Source organism: Zonotrichia albicollis, chromosome 3 (genome assembly GCF_047830755.1).
Source record: "Zonotrichia albicollis isolate bZonAlb1 chromosome 3, bZonAlb1.hap1, whole genome shotgun sequence".
NCBI lineage: Eukaryota > Metazoa > Chordata > Aves > Passeriformes > Passerellidae > Zonotrichia > Zonotrichia albicollis.
In genome coordinates this window covers 29,260,141-29,280,154 of record NC_133821.1, presented here as the reverse complement: position 1 = coordinate 29,280,154, position 20,014 = coordinate 29,260,141, and the positions used below count along the sequence as shown (strand labels likewise).

Sequence of the window (20,014 nt, the reverse complement as noted above, 5' to 3'; positions counted from 1 at the left end):
GGGCTGGGTTGGGAATTGTTTTGGAGTGAGTTGATGGGTGTCTGTTGTGGGTCCTGGGGAGGGAAGGTCCAGAGTTTGGTGGGGGCAATAGTCAAAGGGGGGCGGGAGATGATTGGACAGGGGACTTGACCAATCATTCGATGCCCTGAGAAAATTATTGGTCCAGAATGAATATTGATAAGGACCAATGAGAACACCAGAAAACAGTCAATCAACGCACAGATCCAAAACCCATCAATCCTGGACCTGAGAGGGGTTATAAAATGAGGGTTTTGGTTGGCTTTGGGGTTCTTCTTCTTCTGAGGGGCCTACTTTTTGGGGGAGAACCCAGCGCGTTTGGGACACGTTGTTATCTTTGGGTTGTTGCGTGGGAGTTTGGGCTTATCTCAAACTCCCTGTCCTCTGTAGTTTGGGAAGGAAATAGGCTCTTGTTTATTAAAACAAAATCTGGCCTCGTTTGAATTCATTACAACTGTATGAACTAGAATACAAGAATCTTTCTTTTTGGTAAGTTGGCAAATCAGTTCTCACAAACAGATATTTGAACAGTGCAGCAATCCCAATCAGATCTGATCTTTGGAAAAGTTTTCTTCCCAACCTCAAAATCCCCCAGAAACACCTAGATAAGATCAAAAACAACAGCAGTAACACAACTGAGACAAACATCACAAGATCTTTGACCCAGAGTGATTTTTTATAGACACGGGGTGTAAGAGATTAACACCTGCACAGGGTGGGAGTGAACTGTCACCATGTCCAAAGGCACAGGTTTGCATTCCTTATGCATCAGCAGCTCCCACTAAACTTCCAAAATGTCCCCAATATGCCGTGCAAAAACACACAGCCAGCTACACTCTCCCTTATTCCAGAGGAAACAGAACTTAAATGCAGTACAGTCAGCAGTTTCATCCAAGTAAAATGAAAGGAGAACTGAGCTTTCTCTTTCAAAATTGATAACGTAATTTACAAACTGTAAGGGAGAGTTCCTGCTTCCCCTTCTTGGGGGCTGGATAATGCATCTGCATTATTGGGGGAGTATCTGGGAATCTAGAAGTATCCACTTCTCAAAGACTATTACTTGAAATTATTCATCTGAACCAATGTAACTCCACAATTGATTCTTTCTTTGCTTCTAGTGGTTGTCCTTATCTACTTACAGTGTACATTTCTAAAAATCATAGGTTTGTTTGCTTCCAGAAAAAACACTTATTTTAGATAATCTTGCCTCCACAAAGTTATTTTTCAGTTTTCTTCAGTCACTGTTGTGCTTTCAGGAATGTCTGATTACCCATAAAATGCCTTCTGACAGCTCAGATTCATTATTAAATTACCACATTTAAATTTTTCATGTGGGCAATTACTTTTATGAATGACTGTCGGCAATATTTCACTAAATCTGAATCAATTTTTAAAGGATTCTAATTGCTACTTAGATGCCCCTCTAACTCTCGTTTTATAGGCTTTTGAAAGATTTTCATGTCTTTTGGTCAAATATATTCCCTCTTACATTTTATATTGTTGAAAATTATTTACATCAGAAAAAAAGAAATATGAAGCTGGTGGTGCTACATAAGCAGATAGACTGCACAGTAGAAAAGATTCACAGCCAGAGTCTTGAGAATCAATAATTATCTGTAACCCTCACTTAGAGCTCCTGCATCAAGTTACATTATTCATTTGGGTTTTGGCAGGAGAAATTAATGAATTCCAGCTTGACAGACACCTTAAAGAATTATAAGTTTTTCAAGTAGCTGGGCCAAACTAAACCTTTAATAAGTCCAGGGAGAGAAAAAATAGAATTACACAAGGAGTTTTTCCCATTGAAATTTTCAAAAGCACATACAAATATGTATTCTGAAAGGGCAGGTGAGTTTTAAATTACACCACTAAGATAGGCTGGAGTTGTGACTTGTGTCCCAGTGGAGCATCATCAGGAAATTTCATTAGCACTATCTATTTTTTTATGCCAAGGTGGCTAATGAAAGTGATAAACAAGATCAGAAATAAACTAATGATTGATGTACTCCCCCAACAAACTCCAGCTAGATGTTCCTCTTTCAAGTGCCACATTTTGTGCATGTTCTTCATCCAACTGCTTGTCCACTTTGGAGATTTTTCTATTTTTCTTTTCATTTTCACTGTTCACTATCAGTTTGTAGAGAGGCAGGAAATGAAATATTCCTTTGAAAACCACATGGATTAATGCTTCTTTAATTATTTTGTCTAGAAAGTCAAAGACCAGGATAACAGGAAAGAAACAGAAAAGGATGTGTGCCATGTCTTCTTGTGCACAAGGATTGAAGGTTTTACCACTGAGGTCTGAGGGAGACATTTGGAGAAGGTCCCATCAAAACAGTGATGTTGAAAAATAGCCTATAAAAATGGCTTGCATTTCTTAAATTATATGAGAAGCAAACAAACACCTCATTAAAATCTAAGACTCTTTGATTACCTTGCCGGTTTTCTTGCTGGCCGACTGCAGAAATGTGGGCAATCCAGTGAACTTCATCTCTGCCCCCTTTTTCAGTGGAGCGGGGAGAGTGGAAAACATATGGCAAGCTCACTTCTGTAAAGATTTTGAAATTTTTCAATGAATGCTGCAGCCATTTTAAGCAATATTCATCTTCTGCACCAGCAAACCTATTTCACTGTGATCTTCAGCAAAGGCCAAAGCCTGAGGGATGGTTGCCAGCAGCAAGTTATGCTTCAATATCCAACCTTGCATAGGTTCCAAAAGGGATTGTCATCTGCATCTAAACTCTAATTAGCAGCTCTCAAAGCTGTGTTTGATAACTTTATTCCAACAGTCAGTATCAGCCCTGAGTACATGCCCGTATTACTGTCCAAAATACACAGCTATGGATGAAGAATTGCTTGAAAAAGGTGAGTCCAGCAAAAGCTGCCACCTGCAAGAAGTACTCCATTGTGACAGAGGCAAGGACAGGTCAAACCAGGCTGAAGCTGGGAGCAGTGAACTACCAATGTTATTCCCTAGTTCCCAGGGCTCCCACTGACCAAAGTGGTTTAATGAATCCTGGTCTTCTGATCACATCCAATACAGCTGAGCTGGGCTCTGGCTTCAGCCTTAATGCCATGCTTAGATACAGAGAAATGATATTTAAGAGTTGTGGAGTGATGTAAAAGAATTCCAGGTTGCTAAGAAGACCTACTATGTACAGGAAGAGTAGGGTTTTTCCCCCAGTACAAGGGGTGCATCATAGCATTTCTAAAGATCCTCAGCATTTTTCAAATTAGAATCCTACCCTAAACACTGAAAGGGTTTGAAGAAACTACCTGAACACATTCTCTTTCCTGCTCTCTTCTCCAGCTTCTCACTTCAAATTCCTACCAGGTGAGTCATACTGAATGTCTCTCCAAAAACTCTGAGAGCTCTGTCCTGCTTATTTTGAGAAAAGAGTTTTTCATTGCAAAGAACACCATTTATACCCATTAACACCCTTGTTAACCATCCTAAAGCTAATTCTATGGATTTTGCTAGGTTTTCCCAATTACAATGGTAACTGTTTGAAAAACAGAGGCTGTTCCCTTTGAACTGTCAAGCACATTGCACAGACATTAAAATTAACTGCATACATTTATTTCTTAAAAACATTACAGTGACAAGAACAAATGCCAAACCTGAATGGTGCCTGTCCTCATTCCATGAGGGGACCACTTCTTTCCCACTACACATGGAGCATAGCAGATTGTCCTTGGCACAACAGTAAACAAGAACAAGCAGTAGACACTGGGGTTTATTTAAGAGCTTTTACCAGCCTATTTCTCATGCACATTCACTTGCTCTCCTCCAAGCTTTATAGGTTCACTATGACCTGACTGCCCCCTCTCCAGAGGAAGATCATTGCTGGCCTGAGCATAGTAGGCAGAAAGAACTCTCAGTTCTTGCTAAGCAGCTGTTGCAGCCACTAGCCTCAGGCACAAGCGGCTAGGGTCCCTGCCCCCAAGCATTTGTCTCCATGCAGCTCATCAATTTCCAGAATCTAGCACATGTCCAGGATCTGTGCTCCAACCAGAATCTCCCCCGCTGCCTTTTCATGTAATCTTCTTTTCAAGGTCACTTCTTTTTGGGAAGTCAGTTTCCTGGCTTCCTCTTCCTTCCAGCACCAAAGTCTGTGTTCCTCCCGGTCTAAACCAGGACACAGGCTAAGGCAGAAGCACGACATCTGATCAGCCTCCTTGGTTCTTTCTCAGGCCTGCTTATTAATTGCAGTGTTTGGGTTCTTAATTGGAGGATTTGGGACGTGCCACTGCATTTTACCCTGCATACTCTCAGAATTTACAACTGAGTAATACCAACTGCAGCCAGCAAGCTGCTGCTTCAAATTTCAAAAGTTTCAGACATTCACATACAGGCCCAGCTATCTGCCAGCTGTGTGTGCTCACAGTTCAGGCTACTTCTTTGCCTAAGACACAGATAAATAGGTTATAGCCATGCTGAGACAAACTGGAATCTGCAGATCATTTCCCTGTAAGTGCCACCTCTCTCAAGACACCCACATGGTAGCTGGATTAGGTCATGTGTCATCCCCTAGTCTCAATTAACTCCCCACTCATGCTCTGGAGTCAGTTCAAAAGAAAGCAAATTGCCTTCAACCAAAAAGCACTGTGTTGTGGTGTGTCTGTATAAGTTGGACTGTTCTGTTCCCCCGTATCATGTAATGGTTCTGCCCTGGTTCTCCCTTCCCTCCCTTGTGCCGCCAGTTATCCCAACTCCTCCCCAGTTGCCTTGGAGATTAATGTACCCTTTCTCAAATCCCTCCCCGGTGCCCTGTCCGTCACTCAGTGCTCCCACCCTTCTCTCTGGAACTCTCTAGAAACTTCCAGCTAGAGCATTGAGTGATTGGCTCAGTGGCCAGGGCCCCACCCTCAAGTTATACCCATTGGTGTTCTCCCTAAGTCAGTCATTTGTATCCCATTCCCCTCTGAAACCCTATTCGTCCAAGGACTGATTCCTCCCCTGTGTCTCTTCCTCCTTATAAGTTGTTGTAACTTCCCGCTCTTTCTCTTTGGCTGTTGGTTTCCCCTGGGATCAATAAACCTGCATTCACCACAGCTGGAGAGCGCTCTCTTCTTATTTCTGCTGACTGTAGCCAGAAGCCCAGCCACGTCCTAGCACAAGGAAGCACTACTGTCGTAGCATAGGGCATTTGCCTTAGGTCCTGTCCCGAGCCACAGAGATTGGGACAGTGCCCCTGTACTGCTAGCGGTGCTGGAAAGCTGGCCGGGACGTCCGAGAAGGACAATTCTTCTCCAGCTGGACCGCTGCAGCACTGCAGCCTGTGGATGGGTTTCTCTACTGAGAACAACTGGATCAGGCCTCAGTCTGAGGCCATCACAGCAGCTGGGTGTTTGTCAGGGCTGCTCCCTGTGCAGCCACAGCAAAGCATTGGCAAGGCAGCACAAAACCACAAACCGCAATTTATTGTGGTTTTTCATATCTCAGTATGAAAGAAGCAATGAGAAATATCACAAGAATATTCCCAAGGGAATTTTAAAAAGTTTTGATGCTGGTTAAAGCTTTTATTCAGCACTGACAATGGTATTCTGAATAGCTCAGAGTAGGGAGATATCAAGGCTTACAAAATGGCAGTCAGGAAAACTCAGAAAAGCTTTAGACCTTCTACAGTGTCAGGACCAAGAACATCCCTCTGGCTGTCCTGAACAGCCAAGACCCCTGCCAGGGGTCTCAGAGACCCTGGCACAGAGCCCAAAATGCCTGTCATTTTGATTATGACCCGTGGAGCAAGTTAGCAACCTTAGATGAAGATTTGCAAGCCGTGACAAATTAAGTAGAATGATAATGAATTTATCACAAGATGAAAAAGTAGATTTTGGGGGTTTTAGAATGGGGATTCAGGGGGGCAAGATGGAGGGATCTGGGCATGTCCTGCCTTTCTTCTTCTTGGCCTCCATCTTCTGCTGTGATGTTGGCACTTTTAGATTGGTTTAGAGTAGAAGCTCACTGTCTCACATAGGTGATAGGTATTGGAAAGTAATTGCAAACATTGTATACATAGTTTTTAGTATAAAGACATAACACCACCCCAGGGGCAGGCAGAATACCTCTGATTGTTGTGCTGAGCGGACCTCGACAGGACAAGAGAAAGAATTTTATAGATGAGATACAATAAACAACCTTGAGACTGAGAAATGAAGAGCCCTGACTCCTTCCTCAAGCACCGGGCTGGGAAAAGAGACTTTCTAACTTTTCTCGGGGTCGCTCTGACCAGCTAGAGGTCCCGACACTACAGGATCTATTTTGTTCTAGGAGGATCTGTGGACCTAATAAAACTTTATCTGCCTTGTATCCTTAGGCTATCAATGCTACAAAAACACTATCTTCTTATTAACTTAGTGTTTTACCAACACTGAGAATCTGACTTCATGAGCACGTTTCCCGTTAGAAAGGAGACAACAGGTGGAACCACACTCTAGAAGATTCACCATGCTATTTATACTTCAGAAAAAACATTTGCTTTCCATGAAAACTCAAAGCTATCCGTTGCTTTTAAGTTTATGAGTCAAATGTCTTTTTAGAGCTTTCAAATAAGACAATATACAATGTGTCTGGTTTAACTGTTTTTCCCCCAACAATAAATAGTCCATCTGCTGAGTTTATCAGCAGCAGAAACTTCCATTAACACCCAAATACCTGCATATTATACCTACACTCAGAGAAGAGGCCACTTTATCCTGCAGCTTCCATCTGTCAAGCTGTAGTTCCTGGACTGCAATACCCAAGGAGCTCAGAAATCTCACAGTAGAACTCCTCTCCTTGAGACAGGGATATTCCATCATTCCTAGTTTACAAGTAAGGCACTTGGGCAGCATGACATGACTGATGAACCTAAGGACACATGAGGTCTACAAATTGCTGTAATTTGAACTTCATTCACCGGTGCCCCAAGCTGTTCGCAGCTCAGAGCAGCCCCTCCTGAGGGATGATTGTTACCCTTCAGGTTCAATTCAGATGGCCCTGTTCCTGCACTGCTGACAGAATCATTATCCATCAGTTTATTAGTCCTCTGTTCACTAAGAACTGAGGAGGAAGTGTTGAGAGCTAAAAATCCCCAAACATGGCTCTATACATCATGGGCAGTCACAGCTAATAGCCTTGACACTAGGACTAACAAGAGACAACACTAACAACATTGGAAAAAAAAATTACCCACAGTCCAGCCATGCACTGCAATCTCCTCTTTTTTTTTTAAGTAGCACATCCCTGTCTCTTTAATTACAGCAGGCAGGATGTGAACAGATGCGTACTGCACCCAGCAGCCCAATGATTTAGGCAAACTTTTAGCCATTAGCAAATCATTTAGGTGGCTGACTCAGGTAAATAAGATATACAGATTCCCCCCAGCTGATTAACCACTGAGCTTGCACAAGCTTGGCTCATTGACCACAGCTGACAGCCCTGTTCTCAGTTTCATCATCGTTTTGGGTTGAAAGCAAAAATGTCAGCATTCGTGTACATCTTGTCTGGAGGTCGAACAAAATACCCCAAGTCAGTAGGAGGTGAGGAATTCTTCCATGAAATGAATCACAGATTGAAATTATTCAATACAGGCTACAGGGAAATATATATATATATACACATATATATATATATGTATACACATACATACATGTACACACACACAGGGAACTGCAGTCAGCCTGCAGTTCTCCAGATAAATCCTACAGATTTATGTACTGCTTACAGACATCTCAGTTACAAGGCCTGGCTCTCAAGCTACCTCCCAAGGAAACTAAATCCACACAGATCTTCAATGATATACAGGCAGCATGTGAATTCAATTTCTTTAATAATCAAACCTAAGTCCCTAGCAGCTCCAGCTGTCATGTCCATTTCTAGCTTCTACAGGCACTTTATCAGCCTTTACTTCCAGAGCTGATGTCACACAACACATCTGCTGGTTATTACTGTGGAAGTGTCCCCAGTTTCACACCTTCCCAAAGGCAGATCCTCCAAAGTCCTGTGCTGCAACATCCAAGTGCCTGTTGACAGCCCCTACAGCAATAAGTGGGCACAGTTCTAGAAAAACTGAATGAATCTTGCAAGCCTTCCTCTCTCATCACATCTGTGTCTTTTCCTGACATATAGTTCACCCTGCCTTCCCCTCTTATCCATACAAACAACCCCCTCTTTGGTAAAGATGAGGCTTTCATAATCCACTTGCTGATGAAGGATAACAGAAATAGAGGTAAGCACACATGCCTTTTTCCTTGCTTACTTTAAAGATGCCATAGACTTTTTCTTCAGCTCTGACTAGATTGATCTGAACAATGAAAAGATAAAGACAAACATTTGGGGTGCCAAGCATTGATGGTTAGTGTGGAAATTATGGAAGAAGTTAAGTTATGTTAATTACCAAAACTCAAATTCTCTGGGATTTTACAGGTTATTTTGTCTCAGCATGTGTCACAGTTGAGACGGCCACAATACACAGAGAATCACCATAAAATTTCAGAAGACTTTAAGCATCCCCAAACAGAGCAACACCATGCCACATCAGAAGGCTTCAGGCATCTGCCCATACAGAGCAACATCACTTCAGAAGGCTGCAAGCATCTGCCCTTCTTGTTCTTTAGCCCAGCCTTTTATACCCTTCATGTTGATGCACTGCACCTGTGTGCCCTGTGTTCCCTTTGGTGGTTGGTAAGTGCCCCTGGGCCCTCCAGGTCTCATTGCTTTCAGTGCTGCTCACCTTCTTCTCACAGATGTAGCCAATTAGGAACGAGGCTCGGCCACAGCCCCACTCTCAATGACCACAAACTGTGTACCTACATTAAGAATCCTAGGCTGCAAGGTGTTGAGCATCTCTGCAAACTTCATTTGCCTGGGAATAGCCAGTGAAAGACATAAGGAACACAGTTTGTGGGATTAGGCCCTGAGAATGGTAGCACAATGCAGACTGCCAGACCCAAAGACTGTCCAAGGCAGGAAGTCTCCTCCTTCAGGCATAGTAAACAAGCTTTAGTACAGTCTGAGATGCCAGGGAGTGGCATCAAAACAAGTACTTGCCATTAAGGATTTTACACATCTCACTGTTGCTGTCCAACATTTTGCTCCTGACAAGCCAACAGTTCCATGACCTTAAAAGCATTTCTGAGCCACTCAAGTTCATGAATCCATGCAGCCCAGTTGCTTGAAGGACAAACATTTGCTGGTGTAAAAGAAGGAAATGGAAGCAGGGAAATGGCAAGAAACCCTCTTTCCTATGGGACAATCATTCTGGATTAGTAATGAGTGTTAAAAGAGAAAACTGCATGGCTAGTCATCCTCTCTGGAAAAAAATGAAAATGCACGTTCCCATCTTGCTTCTGCAAATGCAGAGCCTGCAGTGACTTTTCGGATTAGGAGATTGTAGCATCACCATACCCTTACAAATGAGCCTCCAAATGATTTTCCAGGTCCAAGGAACCAGAGCAGAATTATCATTAGTGCTTAGCAGTAATATGGCATTTCAGCACTCTAAATGTCTAATAGGAGAAATTACCTAAATAATTATAAGAACAATTCTACTGATTCTTAGCCTTGCTAAAATAAACAGTATAATTTGTTATCCTATTATAATACAAAGACTTTGCATTTCATATTTCATTCTGGTTCCATTTTCCTTTCTTCTAAATGATCGTGAGGTCAAGCTGGAAGGAGGGAAAAGAATCTTTTAAAATGCTAAATGTAAAGGAACTGAGGTTGCTTAGCACTCCAGAAAGTGCAGAAAAACTACAGTAAAACAAATAGACACAAAGGAAGAAACTGGAGTTGTTATGCAGTCCTTACCCAGCCTTACTGGTTTCCATTGGATTTTCATCACTGAAAGACTGACCAAAGGCATAAAAGGACTTGCTCCTGAAAAGTCACAGAATTTGCAGGGTAACAACCAAAACAATTCTCTTAACATTGCTACTTCCCAAAGTGTTTGGTCACATCCAGCGTGATCAGAAGCAATTCTTCTCACAAATCCCACTGATGGACAAAAAGGCAGCACCCTGCAGAGGGATCAAACCCAAAGTGGGATACAAACTCAAGGGCTTGCAGAGGAAAATTAGAAGCTCCACATAAATGAGGCTCGCCTTAATGCCTTGTTTCCCTGGGTGACCAAACTGCAGTTCAGACAGAAGATGAGTGCAGAGGAAGGTCTGTGAGAGCAGAAATCTCACTACTTATGAAATATGTTACTTTTTGCTTACATGTGGGTATAAAAGAAAAAGAGGGGGAGAGAGCAGACAGCTATAGGACTTGCTCAGAAAGGCAGAGTGGCAGAAAAACCCATTCACATCATCCTGTGAGTACATCTCAAGAGAAATCTGGAGAGAAGATGGAGATGTGTCCAAGAAGCAGCAGTTCTGCACAACCAAATAGCACTAACCCAGAAACAAACAAGGTTTGAAATATTTTTCTTTCTTCTATGACTCAGCCGTGCACTCCAGACCATGTATTGACCTTATATGTAGCAGTCTGAAATTACTCTTAAAACTTACCAGCTTTGACCACAGCATCATTCCTGAGAATAAAACCTCAGTAGATTAAGGATCTGAACCCAGTCACCTTTTCCCTGATCACACAGCTTGCCTCCACAAAGGCTACTGAGAGTCCAGACCAGTCTCTGCACCCAAGCCTCATCTTGAACAACTCCAAAATGCTTGAGCATCCAGAAACACACAACCACATCATCAGAGAAAGTGAAAATCACTAAGTGAAGACAAGAAGTTAAAAATGAAGTTTGAATTGATCCTATGACGAATGGGATGCTTTTAAGGGGAGTTTTTTGTTGATCTTTGGTATTGATGTGGACTGACTGATTGCAGGGTATTCTATTACACTCTAAAAGGTTATTCCCCACAACACAGAGATAGAAATTACCTTCTGATTAGATTTAGGAGGTTTTCCCCACTCCCTTTTTTTTTACAAAAAATGAAGCTTTAAAGCCTATCTGCTCATGACACTACTAAAAACACACCTACAAAGATATTATTAAAATAACCAAGAGTTAAAAAAAATATACAGTTATGAGAAAAAGCAGCACTCAGTTATGCAAAAGGGTAATCACCAGTCCAAGTCAACTAAGAGTCTCATGGCATACATATTTTCAACATTTTGCTACACCAAGTACTTAGAAAGCTGTTCCTCCAAAGCTTTACATTCCCTCACCTTGCACTGGACTAAGTGATAGCTATAAACTTTTCATTCTGACATGGTCCTTGGCCACATACACTCACAACATTTTAATAGTGAAGTTTAACTACATGTTTTCATGATTTTAAACTCAGTAGGAATTAATTGCTTACTCCATTTTTTACTCAGTATTTCTGAATTTGGAGTTTCTTGCTGGGTTTGGAGTTCTGAATCTACCAACATTTCAAAGATAAACATATTAAAAAATGTATTAAAGGCCTACACTGCCCAGGCAACCTGCCTATGAAAAAAATGTATTCTAAATGGATAGACTGACTGCTCTCAGGGTGATATACAAGAACTAAGTCAAAGTAGACAGACAGGATGTTACTCAAAATAATTTTCTCATCTAACTCTACTCACCACTCAAGCAGGGAATAGTACGGTTTCTACAGATCTGTTTTTATCTTCTTATCTAATATCCTGCAGGGGAAATAAGCTTTCTGCATTCTTCAGAGTCTGGCCATAGTAAAGAGATTTCAAGATATATCTCATGAAAGGATCTCATGGAGGCATGAGAGCCTTGAAGCTGTCTACATTTATGCTTCAACATTTTATTTCTTCATGGCAGATAGGCTGAAAATACCTGTATGCAGGTTCAGGTGTGGGTTCACTGCTTGAATTATATTCAGGCACGATGGTTATTATCGCATGCTGAGGGTTTTTTCCTTCCTTTCCTAGATGAAAAGACTATGCAGAGTCCTCAAAGTGTAGGAAGGAAAAAGCATTGTTTACAAAACAGCTGATGCAGGCTAATATGCTTTTATTTTATAGCATATTTCTACACAAGTAACAGAATAATAAAAAAATGCAGTGGAAAACGTCTTCAGAAAATTATATAATCCATATTCTGCCCCTTGGAGGCATCAGCTGTACTTTTATCCTTTTTGACAAAGTCTAGTAGGTCTTCATTGTATTCCAGTAGCCCCAGTGCCTTCTCATGCAACATCTCAGTTTGTTCAATTTCCTTGATTATCCAGTGTCTGTCCTAAATCTTTCTTGTTGCCAATTAAACCCACTCATCTAGAGAAATTATTCCCTTCTTCTTTTAAGAGTGTCATTATTTCCTCATTACATGGATGGCTCATACTCTCCCTTCATCCCTTTCTCAACAGATGTCTGGATAGCCCAGATTCCCTCAAATTCCCTTACCACCAACCTTGTGCTTCAACCAATTCTCCTCATTTTTCAACAAGTTCCACAAACCTTCAGCTATCTCATCTTGGTTGTGTGCTAAGCTGGAGAAGGTCCTCATGACAAAGTTGTCCACGTTCTTCTCCCTTTCCATACCCATGAGTCTAGCTCATATTTTGGATTCCAAAGCAAGTAAGCATTTGTTGATAAAAGGAAAAACCCCACTTCTCTATTTATCTCTCTCTGCTCTGAGCAAGCAATGTTCCCTTTTATCCCAATTCACATATAACTCTCCAAAGAGGTTTCAGGTAGGCAGGTAAGTCTTACTGTTTATCACATATCAAAACTTCCAGTCCCTTTTATTTATTCACTCACTTTAGTATATTCTTCATCCAAGAGACCATTTGTTCCAGGCTTTATTCCTAGCATGTGTCATACTGATGGAAATTTTCCTTTAGGATGTTCAATATTCCATCTTTTAAATAGCTTCAATTTTATGTGACTTGGTTCAGAGAAAGAAAAAGGTTTTAAAAATCTGCCTTGTTATAACATGCTCACCTGCAGACCATCCTACATAAACAGAAAGTTATAAAAAGCCTGATTTACACATAGTACTTTTTGTCTGTCTGTTCAATGTCATTACAGAGTTATCATTTATAATGCTGTTGAAAGGCAGATGTTGCCAGCAATGGGCTAAGTGGAATCCTTAATGTGACAGTTTATTAATCAATTCCATCTCACAAACCCTAATGTAACAAAAAGAAGCATAAATAAATGTCTGATCTGTTAAAGTAATATATGGCCTTCACACTGAGACCTATTTTAGGGGTGGGCTCACATTGGGCCCACTTTAAATTTCTTGGCAATTTGAAGTTCAGGCTGCTAACACTTTGGAGGATAATATACTAGCTGAAGGCATTAATTGTTTAAGGGTGGTTTGTGTTTACATTTAATTTCAGTGAAGTGCAGTACTGTTGAAAGGTGCTGGATCAATAGTGTGAGTTTTGAGCATATTTATCTTGAACTTTTCCCTATGGTCTTATCCACATGAAATGGGATTTAGCTTAGCTAGTACCTAGTTAGACCCCTCATTTCTCAGTTTGTGAGGACCAATGCTAATTAAAAATATGGAAGATAGTAGGAATAAGTCTGTTAACTTACAGGGAGAGCTCAAAAGTAATCCTCCAGCTTTAAGGTGGAATATTTACAGCTCTGTGCCCTCTTGACCATCCTCAGTCCCATGCTGTCCCTTCCCTTGTGCTGACAGACCTAATGTCCATGCACTGCCTAAATTCAGACAGGATGAATCCAAGTCTCCCTCATTTCCTCTCTCCTGTGCATACACAAACTGATGGGGAACTGCACAGTTCAGCTTGGACAACCTTTTTGCATGGGGTGAAAGGGAACTGAGTGAGATAAAGTCTGTCACATGCCTTGTCATAATCATGCACAGATGTTCCATGTTAAAAACTAATATTTACTGAAAAACTTTCAAAGTTGCATCAGAGCTCCTCAGAGTGTGTTAAAAATAAGCACATGCAAAATATTACATTTAGCTGAGAGCCAGATTCTTTCACCAGAAGTACAGACAATGACACAACTGTTTCTCTGCTAATACAGTGAGCCAAATCAATCCCCTTCATCTAAACACCTCTGAACTCTGGGACTGGTTTTATTTGAGCCTGTATTTGGCCAAGTAATTGTTACCCTCCAGTGAGTACATGACCACATACAAAAAGTTCATGGCATGATCAGTTTATTACATGAAGAAATGTAATAAACTGTGATTTAAATTTAATAGCCTGAGACAAATTTGCCTGTGTGTTCAACAGAGTGAACTCTCAACCTCCACTCATTTACAGAGATCCAAGATTCCTGCACTGCACACAGCAATCCAAATTGCCTCAGCAATACACAGAATTATAAAATGGTTTGGGCTGCAAGAGACCTTAAGGACTATCTAGTTACAATCCACTGCCATGGGCAGGGACACCTTCCACTACGCCAGGTTGCTCAGAGTCCCATCCAGCCTGGCCTTGAACACTTCCAGGGATGGGGCATCCACAGCTTCTCTGGGCAGCCTGTGCCAGTGCCTCACCACCCCATAGGAAGTATTTGTTTCCCCTAATAATGATAAGTCACAACAACAACAACAACAACAACAACAACAACAACAACAATAATACAGCACGTGGTTCTGGTAAGACTGAGCCTCAAATTCCTATTTGATTAAGAGATCATCATATGACAAATTCAGCAAAGTCAAGTATCTGTCTGAAACCCAGGGAAAGTGCTTGATTTACAGCCTTAAGTGGATGTCTGCCATGATTTTTGCACACTTTGCTATCTTGGCTGACCTCTTCCAGACATATTTCTTGCAAACCAACAGATTTCACATGTTTTTAAATACGGCGACAGCGGGGAATTCATAAATAATATATCTCCACTGAAATATAACTGCCATGTTTGAGCAGTTCTGGCTCCAGGCTGGATCTGCAGCAAAGCCAGACAGCTTTAGTTTATAGCAGCTCTCCTCATTCTGTAGCTATGCCATTAAAACAGCTCCACTTGCATGCAGCTGCCCAGATATGGACAGCTCAAGCTAATGGTACCTAAATGCAAGCATGAAATCTTGCCTCTTGTCAGGAGAAGTTACAGTCATGCATGACAAATTTAGGTAGGAAAAATGCACAAAGTACATCAGACAAAGTGTGTTTGTGAACACTTTGTTTCAAAACACAAAGAAGAACTTATGGGATTCGTGTTCATTTCGTCAATTTGTCTTCAGTGTCATTGTGCCCATCAGATGGGATTTTCAAACAGCATCCATGGACTGAAATAACACTTCGCTCCTGGAACCCGGGCCATGGCCCTCGCACCCATTACACAGTACTTTAGGAACTACTCATTTTCTCTTTGGGTACTAAATATAGAAGTCAAGCTTGCTGGAAAGCCCTCTATTCCTTCTTGCTTCTGAAATTGTCTGAACTGTTATCCTGGGTCAAAAATCATAGGAAAAACAAGATTTGCTCTAGACCCCAAATTTGCCATTCTAACCATAAGCGTGAAAATGTAAGAAATAACAAACATTTCACAGAGGCAAGTACACATCACTAGATACTTTGGTCACCATCTCCCTAAACTATTTTCATTTTCCTTCTGAAGTTTTTTCCTGTGTTTCCTGAACACCTACACTAAAGACACTATATGCTGCTTGGGACACCTCAAACCTTCTGATCTGAAATCACCAGTCCCAGACTGACTCATGCTAAAAATCTTTTTCTCTGCACATACATATACACACACCCTGCACTGAAAATCATCAGAATCCACCATGTTCTGCCTGGTTACAGCCTTAAGGCACCATCTGAGATAGCAACTGAGACCAGACTCCCTTGTTACCCGTCTCATATTTAACAGATTTGCAAATAAAAATGTTCCATTTCTCTGCCCTGTAAGATATGTCATAGTTCACACAAGAAAAACTGCTGAAAAGCCTAAATCATTCCCCAAACAGCCATGTGATATAAGGACTTCTCGGTATGCATGGAAAATCTTATCTTCTTCAGTATCTTGGGTGCTTGGAGCAACTTCTAAATTTACTTTAAATATTCCATGTAAGCACCTATACACAGATGATTTATAACTATCCTAAAAGTTTTTTAAATACTTGGAGAAAAGTTACAGCAGCCATCAAGGTACCTTCACCACAAGCAAGGGCCTGATATTCTGTGGGTGTGAGAGCCACAGCAGGTAGCCAAGACCTTTTGGCACCAAGAAAGGGAATCCTGGGACTCACTTCACTCAAAGGTACAGAAATGAGAGATGGGAACGTGTTGTGGTGTGTTGCAATATCCTGTTTTACCTTCTCCCTTCCCCCTCGCCCCTCGCTGAGTGTGCCCTGTCAATCAGGCTAACATACCAGCAAGGCGTCGTGTGATAGGTGTCCCTAGTCCCTTGAGACCCTGCCCCTTCACCTGGTTGGTGGCTCACCTGTCCCCTCCCCTTCCCCTGTCCTGAGCTTAAAATGATAATGAGACCATGCGGCCTCATTCTGTTAGCAGCAGTGGCCCGGTGCAGACATCTCTGTACCCACGGAATAAACATCTGGCAACCTTCTAGCAGAATCCGCTCCCTTTCTCTCCACCATCACCAGAAGCGCTCTCTCCTGAGGAAACGGAGTCCTGACAGCCTGGAAGTGCCCCGCTACACTCTCAGCCAAGGTATCTCTGGGGTAAAACACCACAGTGCTGCCTTTGGCCCAGCAGCGAGGGTCAGAACTGGCCCAGGCACCATCTAACTGGTTATATTGGGATTCATATTCCAATATATTGGCGTCCCTGCGCGGGCAAAGTGACTCCGCAGCCCGAGAACGGACTCGCAGTTCCTCAGAGAAGTTTCTGCCAGCCGTGCATCCAGCTGAAAGGAGCCTGGCTTCAAGACTCCCAGCTAGAGACTTTGGGAATACTCCCAGAAAAGGTTTCGTGGACTGTTCGGCGCCTTCTGGAAAGCCCAGCTTCATTGTGGTGAGCAGATTTTCCAGAGGAAGAAAAGGGGAGGCTCTCTTGCACCCAGAGAGAGGTCCTTTTCCGGTGGAGACCTGCCTGCCTGTACCCCGCCTACAGCTTCCATTTCACGTGAGTATCTCTGCTTTCAGTAGAGCAGAAACTCAAAAACAGACTCTGCCACGAGTTCTGTTCCTTTTTGCCTTTGCAATTTTGGCTGCGCAGCCCCACAGACGAGAATTCATAGCGTTCTAGTTTTAGCTTTCCTGCTGCGTGTTTCACTGTTTTTCAGAATTCGCGCTGGAGCGGGATCGCTCTCTGCCCTTCCCCCCCCCGGCTCAGCAGCGTGCTCAGACACGTGTTAGGAGACTCTCTTTCTCTTTCACTTTGCGGGGGAGCGGGGGGGGGGCTCTCTTTCCACGTGGCCGGGGGACCTGCGGGGTCGGGAGTGCTCTGCACACGCGGTGGCGGGGGGGGGGGGGGGGGGGCGTCCCGGTTTCGGCTGCCACGTGGAGTGGCTGCTCCCTCTGCTCCGCGGGGGGGCTGCATTCCACAGCGGGGGAGGCTTTGTTTCTGCCTCGGCTCAGCAGGGCGTGCCCTGCTGCTGCTGCCCGGGAATTTTAAAAGCAGTATATACAGCTGCATTGTGAAGCTTTTGTCTGCTCGTTATCGCTTTCTATCTGTGTTTTTTTTAGAAATTGGTAGCTGATTTTAGCTTCGCTTTTGGTCAGGCGGGATTAAGTACTTTGCTTTTTACATCTAACATGGGTTCCAAACTTAGCATTGTACAAAGGGGAGTGTATTATAATATTGTTAGCATTTTAGTCAAGAGTAATGTGAAATTCTCTAAAGGAAAATTGAAACAGTTTATAAGATGGCTTTTTCTGCAGTTCCCAAACATTTCCCCTGAAGAAATCCACAATATTCAATTCTGGGATAAAGTTGGGAATGAATTGATAACCTTAGGACAATCTGGCAAATTACCCTCAGCTAAATTTGTGTTCTGGAGTTTACAAATTCGAACAGCCTTGCTCAAACAAAAGGAAATGGAGAAAAAGCCAAATGTAAAGCGATGTACCTCTGCTCTCCCTGTTCCTCCCTCTCCTAGCTCTAAAACCCCTAAACCTCTTTCCCCAAAACTTGGTATTTTAAAGAGTGCAAACTCATTGGGAAGTCGGCTCCCAGAGTGTGCAAGAATACCTCAGTTGTTTTGTTCACAAAGCCCTGGCCAGGCTGCGTGGCTTTCCCAATCCCCTGTATCCCCTCCTCTAAAACCCAGAGCACGTGTTAGCTTTCCGGAGAGCAGTGATGTCCAAAATGGCCCCCAGTCCCTACGGGGTCCACAAAATGGTGGATGCCACATGGCATCTTCCCAAACCTGGTCTTCTTCTTCCCAAAATTCTCTTAAGCATTCCAAAATTCCATCCCCATCCCCCTCTCCTCCTGTTCCTCGTGACACCTTCCCCCCTCCCCCCTCTTTCCTGCAGTACCCTCAGCTCCGCCTCTCTACTCCTCCCAGGGGGCGTCTGCTGACGTGAGGTCACCAGGCGTCCCCGCCCCCTGCCAGCCCCTTGACCCCGCCCCTTGTTCCTATGGTTGCCCCGCCTCCTGCCAGCCCCTTGACCCCGCCCCTTGTTCCCACGGTTTCCCCGCCCCTTGCTGGCTCCCTGTCCCCGCCCCCTCCCCGGGTTCCCACGGTGGGGACACACCCACTGCCTGTCCCCAAACCTGTAGCTGTGATCCCAATGCTTCTGATTCCAGGGATACAGAGCAGGGGACGGCAGACCCAATGCACAGTGCCATGTTGTCACTAGCTCCTGTTACGTTTCAGCCTGCAACTTAAGCAAGAGCAGCTCCAACTGCCAATTGGAGTTCTTTTGGACAACAATTGATTAAAGAGATCTGTAAATCTCATAAGGAATATGGTCCACACAGTCCATATTTCCGTGGCCTTTTAAATTCTGAATTGAGTAGGACTGTGGTAGTCCCACATGATTTAAAACAGCTTTTTTCCTGCCTCATGACTTTCACGGAATTCAAATTATGGGAATCAGCATTGAAACAACTGCTAAAAGACGCTCTCCCAGGCTTACAGGCTGATCCAAACACAGCAAAGGACAACAATGGTAACCCTATTACCCTTGAGCACCTCTGTGGTGAGGGTCAAAGGTCTTCTCCCTCAGTCCAAGCTGCTGCAATACCTGCAGAAACACTTGAGAAAGTAAAAGAAGCAGCTGAAAAAGCATTCTTTTCCCTCCAACCTGAGGGGCCCTTTGAGCCCTATAGTAAAATCAAACAACTACCATCAGAGCCTTTTTTGAAATTTGTAGAAAGGCTAACTAGAGCCATTGAAATACAGGTTAAAAAGGAAAATGCTAAGGAAGCAATTTTAGAAGAAATAGCGTTTACAAATGCCAATGAACAGTGTCGAGCAGCAATCCTGAGCCTTCCTATGGAACCTTCCCCTACATTAAAAGATATGCTTCTAGTCTGTAACAGGAGAGTGCCTCTGATGACTGTGGCTGAAGACACCAGACCAAGGCTGCTGCCAAGACCACCCCAGCGTGTCCCTGTTGCCAGCCCTTCATCCTTTCCCTCAGCACAGCAGTGCCCTGGGCAGCAGCGGAGACCAGCAGTGGTTGAGCCCACTAAACCATGCCTGCTTTGTAATAACCTAGGACACTGGAGTAACCAGAGCCCCCTGAAAAAGGAATTTGATGAATTTAGAAATGGCAGGGGAGGAGAACTACAAGCCCTCCCTGGGGGTCAACAACAAAAAAACTGAAAGTAAAGCGCCCGCCTGCCAGGCGTGCAGACATAAAAAGAGCAGGCCAAGAGAATAAGGGTAGCAAAACAAATCAAGCGCGCGATAATATTAACATTTGTGTAAGTGAAGCAGGTGTTTCAAAGACCAAGTCTGCTAGTCCACTGTTGAAAGTGAAACAAAATAACCTTTGTTATGATTTAAGTGATTCTGTATTATCCGCATCTTCTGTCAATGAGCCTTACAGGTTGCAGCTGACAGAGTCACTCCACCTGAAAGACACTGACTGGCATTTTGTCTCTGTAAATCCTGAACAGAAGGGTACTTGGAACCAAATTCATTGTAAGTACATCATCACTGGGGACAAAAACACACGACAAGAGATCGAAATTGCTCCGGGAATAA

General features: G+C 43.1%; 1 long non-coding RNA gene across 3 annotated transcripts in view; it reads right to left on the bottom strand.

Moving 5' to 3' along the window:
* LOC141728675 (uncharacterized) overlaps positions 1-20,014 on the bottom strand; it is a 65,108-nt gene that overhangs the window by 2,012 nt on the left and 43,082 nt on the right. For 2 of the 3 annotated variants that reach the window (XR_012579819.1, XR_012579818.1), the window contains exon 2: positions 2,453-2,566. The exons of the other annotated variant lie outside the window; for it this stretch is intronic. This is a non-coding gene — a long non-coding RNA (uncharacterized LOC141728675). The remainder of the gene's footprint in view (positions 1-2,452; positions 2,567-20,014) is intronic. 3 annotated transcript variants of the gene reach the window in all.